Source organism: Octodon degus, unplaced genomic scaffold (genome assembly GCF_000260255.1).
Source record: "Octodon degus isolate 3935 unplaced genomic scaffold, OctDeg1.0 scaffold00106, whole genome shotgun sequence".
Lineage (NCBI taxonomy): Eukaryota > Metazoa > Chordata > Mammalia > Rodentia > Octodontidae > Octodon > Octodon degus.
In genome coordinates, this window is record NW_004524682.1 from 7,519,539 (window position 1) to 7,526,946 (window position 7,408).

The window sequence follows — 7,408 nt, forward strand, 5'->3', positions numbered from 1 at the left end:
CGGGCCCGCCCCCTGCCGGCCGCGCCCCCTCCCTCGCGCAAGGCGCGCAGCCGGGGCTTCGACGGCCACGGCCGCGGTGTGGCAGACTTCGGGCGTCGCGCGGGCCCCTGCTCTGGGCTCTTCTGCCTCTGCTTGGCCTCCTGGTCGTCTTTCCACCCTGTTCCCTGACGCCCTTCTGGCGGGGAGGCAAGTTCTAGCTCCAGGGCTTCGCGGGGAAGCAGGGACCAGACGGGCAAGGAAGCGTTGCCTTCGAGGACGGGTCTTTCCTGCTGGAGTAGCTTATGGGCCGGCTGACGGCAGCTGTGCTGCTGCATGGGAGGTAGTTGGTGTGGAACTCTGATCTGGGCCCTTTGCTGGCTGGGTGTGCAGCTCCTCGGAGCACACTGCCGCCTGCCGAGGACGTTGTCGTCCCCCCTGGCGGGGATGAAGGTGTTTGAGCCCAGGGAAAAGCTCCAGGGGTGTTGTCCAAAGTGAATGAGATCCTGAGAGCTCAGGCTTTGTCTTTCTGTGACACTTCTACCCAAGGACTTCTCTGGTACAAAACAATCTTTGACCAAATATAAAAATTGGAAAAGGGAACTTAATCTCTAAAGAAAGGATGAAAAATCTTTCCACTCTTTTATACTGAATTGGCACCGAAGTATTAGCTTTGTGAAAGCACTTTAATACATCAAACAGGCCAGAGGAATACAAGGTATTCCTACTTTAAAAAATTTTTTTTTGAAAGAGAGTACAAGTTAGAATTAAAACAAAAAATTACAAGTGATACATATTTAGCTAATATGAATTTCACAGTATTTGCAGTAATAAATGGTTTTGTCTTCCATCCAGTTATTCGGATTACCAGATATATACATGTAAAGTTGAAAGAAGAAAAATAAAGAAATGTAAAAAATTAAGAAGACAAAAAGTACAAACAATTGGAAAAAAGGAGAAGAAACAGATTAGAACATTATCTGTTCCTTTCCATAGAGCAGTAGAAATGCACAGTACAGTTGTCCAAACCACCCTGCTTACATACCTGGGTAGATCTCTTTTCCTACTCCCTCTCCTGTCCTTCTCAACTCACTCTTTCATTTTGAATAAGTTCATCCCCTTTTATCAGTGTCTATTGTACCCTTCAAGTTCCATTTTTCTCTTTTCAGGTTCTTATACCAAGAAGACAGTGTGTTTGCACATGCCCTCCTTTTTTTTTTTTTTTAATTGCCTAAAGACAAATTACTCAAGAACTACATGTTATCAGTTATTATATACTGACTGGTTTCTTATTGTCTACTAGGACTGGGAGCATGTTTTCAGTTGTTTTATAAATATTGAAAATTTTTATTACTAATATTGATAATTTTAGCCTATTCGGAATTCAGAACAATACTTAAGCAATGTTATCTACACAATCCCCAAATTGTACTGTTATAGAGGAAGGGCTACTAACTGGTCAATTTAAAGAGAATACTATTGTTTATACTTGCACTATTCTAGAAGATGTGAGAGGTGTTTTTTGTTTAAAACTTAAAGCAACTGGATTGTTATTTTAATGATAAAGACTTCTAACTCTCCAGTTACATAAAATAGGTAGCCACAAATGCTTTTTACAGTTTGTTCAGAAATTTCTAAAGTTTGGGATTAACATTTTATTCAGTGTCTATAATTTAAAACTTGACCATTGTGGTCCACATTTATGGTAGTACCGTATTCAAAATGAAAACCTGAAGCCTCAATTTAGTTTATGTTTTTTTTTTTTTTTTTTTTTTTTTTTTGTGGTATCAGGGATCAAACTCAGGACCTTGTGCTTGCCAGGCAAACACTTAATTCACTGAGCTTTCTCCCTGGCCCCCCTAAATTTAAAAATAATTTTTAAAAATCATCATACAAGAATACTGTAAAACAGACACTGTTTGTCCTAAGCATTATAACTGAAACATTTTTCTCAATCATTCATTCCTGTCCCTCAAAAAGTCTACTTTTGAAAATTTGCCATAGACTTTTAAAAAAAATCCCTGCTCCTCTAGTTTTCTTTCCTACTTATTAAAATAACAAAATCAAAATTGATCCAGAAAGCCAGGATTCTCCCTCTGTGAAGATGGGAAAGGGGAGTTGCTTTGGAATTAATATTGTGCCCTGCCAAAACTTGTATGTTTAAGGCTAAATTCCTAGTGTGATGCTATTTGCCATTCGTGTGTGGTGTGTGTGTGTGTGTGTGTGTGTGTGTGTGTGTCTGTGTATTAATGGGGATTGAACTCAGGACCTTGCACTTGCTAGGCAAGCACTTATTCTACTGAGCTATGGGGTCTCTGGGAGGTAATTAGGTCATAAGAGTTGCATCTCATGAGTAGGATTAGGAACCGTTGTAAAACTAGACACCAAGAAACACGATCATTCTCTCTACTTCTTGTCAAAGGTTACAAGAAGACAACAAACCCAGCAGTCTCATCAGATATTGGTGATCTGCTTGCAATATGGTTTTCAACTTGCCAGCCTCCAAAACCGTGAGAAAGAAATTTCTGTTGTTTAAGCTGCTCAGTCTGTTGCTCTTCTGTTACAGCTACCTGGACCAAAAGTCACAGTTGATATAATTACTTATTAATTTGTATTTTTCTTTCATAATGAACTTTACATTTTCACAATATCATCTGTTGACATGGATGGTTTCTTTTTAAAATAGGTTACCATGATAGGGTTGAGGCCTATCACATATATCCCATAGTTGTTTCCCTAAATTATAGAGAACAGAAGTCATATTTGCTCAATAAAATCTGTGAATAGTTTTCAAAATTCAGTTTTAATATTTTTACTAAGTAACTATAACTTTAAAATCTTTTGTTTCTTTGAGTTCAAAGAAGTTTAGCACTGACGACAGAGCAGTATACACTATCTTCTCTGTCCACATGTAGTTTGTATCTGAATGCAAACCATCACTTTTATAGTGAACTTAGAAAGTGCTGTTACATAACATTAGGGGACAGTGTATAGCCATGGGAGTTATTGGAAGTCAAGTGAGTGGGACCTCAGACTAATTTATTTATTTAGCTTTTCACGTGCTGGGATTATAGGTGAATGCCAATCTGAGACTTTAATTCTGTTTTTTGTTTTGTTTTGGCTTTTTAATTCTAAAAATACTTCTCCACCTTTGTGTCAGTCAGTTTTTCCTCATTATAATAAAATACCAAGATAATAAACTTATAAAGAAAAAAGGTCCATTTTGGCTGAGAGTTTTAGAGGATGCAGTTCAAAATCAGGTAGGCTCATTACCCTTTGGTGGGGTTGCTAGATGGCAATGGTAGGGAAAGTACATAGTGACGCAAACTGCTCAACTGAGGATTAGGAAGGAAAAAAGGAAGAGGTTAGAGTTCCACAACTCCCTGTAAAGGCATAATTAGCTAAAGTTCCCATCACCTTTCAATAGTTGCTCCCCCTGAGAACAAGCTTTAAATGGCCTTTCTGGGACTTTTGGTATCCATATTTCTTTAGATTGTCCCAAGACATAGCCATTTCCCTAAATTAAAATTAACTACATCTCTTTTCTTTGTTATAACCTGTTAAAGATCTACAAACCAGCAGTGAATTTAGAAACATAAGCATAAAGAAAGTTTATAATCTTCATTATTTTTTCCATTACATTGAGCAATAAAGCCAACTTCCAAAAGTCAAAGCTCTCTTAAAGAATGAGATGATGTGAAGAGGGCACACTAACCTCCTGTTCTGAGTTGCACTCACTTTGCAACACTCCTCCCTGCCCCAACGGGGCTGCGACTTGGGCCCATCTTTCTGAGAAGAAAATATTTTGATTAAATATCTCAGACCCTTTATTGGTAAAGTTAATATTTCTGTGAATTAAGCTGGAATAGTGCTTAAGTGGGCCAGACACTAGCTAGATATTGGAAACCCCTGGTGTAAAATTTCTCTGGTTGGCAGGAGAGATGCCATTGTTGTTGAGGTCTTTTGACAATACTTTTCTGTTGTCAAAGCAGAAGAGAAACTAACTTTTAGTCAGCAATATATATATATATATATATATATATATATATATATAGCATTATATATAGAGAGAGAGATTTATTTTGAGCAGTTGGCTTGTACAATTGTGAGAATTGGCAAATCCAAACTCTATAAGGCCCAGCAAGATGAAAATTCCAAAGATGAAAATTTCAAGCAACACTTGAAATTATAGTCTGTATCCTAAAATCTATAGATAGGATTCCTATATTATAGTCTTGAGGTAAACTTCCTTCTTCCTTGAAAATTCTCAATTTTTTCTTTTATGGCCATCAACTGGTGGAGACCCAGCCTGATGGGAGTTTCTTTTAATTTAAGTCAGCTGATTATAAATGTTAACCATGTCTACAAAATATTCTTCACATTAACATGTAGACTATCATTGGGAAAAACAACTGGGCACCATAGTTTAGGAAGTTTACACATTAAATCAATTTTCAATAGCATTTCATTAAAGGTAGGTTGATAAATATGTTTAAAAACATAAATCATTTAGTGATAAAGCATGGTCTCATTAGGGAAATAAAGCATAAAGCATGGTTTCATTAGGGAAATATCCCTTTGTTTTTAGTTTCTTTGCTCTTTTCCTTCAGTTGTACAGTTGTTGTTGTAGGCAGTTGAGTTAGATACAAATATCATAGGTAGTCAGACAAAGGTAGACCCTCAAAGGAGAAGGCACAGAAGACAAGATACCTTGTAGCTGTAAGAGACATGGACGCTACTGCTGTGGGCCAGACCTCAAGACCAAGATGGAACAAATGCTTACTTACCTAAAGATAAGCATCCGGGATTGATCATCACCTTGAGGAAGCCAGGAAGAGTCACTAAACCAGCTGCTGCTGGCCACCAGATAGACTCCTAGTCTATATTAATACAGACTTGCTACATGACTTGCTTCCTCACTGGGTCCTGGATTTAGTCAATTTTACCTGAGCTATTGTGCCTGTAACCTTATAGGTTGACCATAGCTTTATCCTACCTCTTGTGTGAGTTCCCATGTTTTCTACCTTAGACCCATTTCACCTCATTGCTTTGCTCTATAAAAATCCCTAGAAAAGGCAGCTTCCCAGGGTGACCCATTGGGGTCCCCCTTCTGTCCCTTTGTCATACAGGAGCTTTTTTTCCTTCAATAAATATATTCTCCTCTTAACCCCCATTGCTTCCAAAATTCATTCTTTGGCTTTAGAGAACATGAACTTGTTTTGGGTTACCTTTCAGGTTGGGAGTTTCGTTCCCCTTATCATTGTGATGCTAGATGGAGATGAGAAAGGCAAATTTTGATGCCTGTTTTTGGAAGTCAGTTCCTGCAAAACCATGTCAAATATTTGTGCTAAAACACTGAGGAAGTACACACCTGTTAAGACAAAAATTGGATAAATAAGTTGGTCACAACCTATCCAAAGAGATATGTTGCTATGGTTCGAATGTGTCCCCTTGAAAATTCATATATTGCTAATTAGATGGTATTGACAGATGGGGCCTTCCCACTATGATTATGCCCTCAGAACACTTTCTTGTAAATAAGGTTAGGTACTAGTATGGCTTAGATTTAGAATGTTCCACTAATACTCCATGTGTTCAGAGGTGGGGATTTGGGAAAATGATAGGATCATGGAGCATTGGGGTCATGACCTGGAAGGGGACATATCCTTCCTATGTTTCCCACTCTGCTTGCTAGCCATCATGGCTTGTTGTTGGACAGAATCCCTATCACTCACAATTTAAAGCAGAAATGGTGTATTTCGACTTACACTTTCAGTCCAAGGTTGGTTGCAAGGCAGGAAAGGGATGACAAAGGAAAGCTGCTCGCTTATAGCTGTCAGGAAGCAGAGAAGGGAGGAGCCATGGGGGGTGGGGGAGATGTATCCTTCCAGGTCACAGCCCCAGCAGCCTGCCTCTTCTAAATAGGCCCCACCTCCTAATGGCACATTTAGCTCTGAACTCATGTGTGGATTAATCATTAATCTTTGTGTAATCACCTTTCAATGATCTACCTCTGAGTGCATGAGACTTTAGGGGGATGTTCCAGAACCAAACCACAGCACCTGATAAAAATGGTTCTACAAGGGGGGTTTTCTTCTTTGCCCATGTGCCTTCTGCCAAGGGAAAGCAGAACATTTCTCCTTTACAGAGGATGCAGCAAGAAGGTCTCATCTTGGAAGCAGAGAATAGCCCTCACCAGATACCTTGGTTCCTTGATTTTGGACTCCCAGCTTCTGCAACTATGAGAAATAAATTTGTTTCTTAGCTGGGCATGTTGGCACACGCCTGTAATCCCAGCACGCAAGAGGCTGAGGCAGGAAGATTGTTGTGAGTTCCAGGACCAGCCTGGGCTACAAAGTGAGCTCAAGGCTAACATGAACTGCATAGTGAGACCCCGTCTAAATAAATAATAAATTTGTTTCTTATAAATTAACAAATGTGAATTATGGTGATAAAGGAGCACACATGAGCTGACACGTGAACTTTACATATTAAAAGTCAAATTATGAATAAAGGCCCACATAAAGTTGTAAAGAATATATAAAAGGATTTGAGTATGATTTGGCTCCCAGATAAAAGGAAGTTTTATGGACCTGTAAGGACATCTTTGCAAACTTTTCTCATTACTTTTTCAAGGCAGGCAGGTAGAAAGGGAGAGGCTATAAACTCAGAAAATTGCTTCTAAGACAGAGTCACTCTTTTAATGCAGGTAACATCAGTTGTACCACAGAGATGGCTAGAATTAATCAAACTCACACAGCAAGTCCTGACACTTGATGGCCTAATTAGAATAATTATGGGTAAGCTTTATGAATCTGCTTTGTCAGCAGATGATCCAATAAGATGTTACCATAAAGAGCATATTCCCACCCCACCCCTGACCCAGGAGCAGCTTGAAATGTAGACTAATGTTATACGTTAATAAGTGTTTGTGATGTGGTTGGGAAAAATACGTTGTAATGGAATGCTCACAGGAGTGCTTTAGGAGATAATTGAAGCAGGTCAGGTTTTTCTCTGCATTGTAGGAGGGCTTCTATTAACTTTTTTTCAAAAGATGAATGTTGTATGCATAGACTTTATTTGGGTAATGGAGAGAGAGAATTTATAACAGAGCAAGATTTTTTTTTCAGTTTTTATACTAAAGGGTTCATTTTTTTTTTTCCAGGAGGACAGTTGGTGAAAGGAAACAATTTAGTCATGACCTGTATCACTAGTAACAACCACAACATGTAGGGGCAGTATGTGTAGAAGGAAAGAGTAGAGCAAAGTTGTTGGTTGAGAAGCTTTTGTTTTCATTTTGCTTTCAATTACAAGGGTGTAAATACTCATAGTGCTGAGGAACTGAAATGAAAGACTAATACTTCTTATCAGGTGTTCAGTATTATTGTCATATTAAAAGGTACATGATTCTAAGATAGTAAAAGTCTCTGTG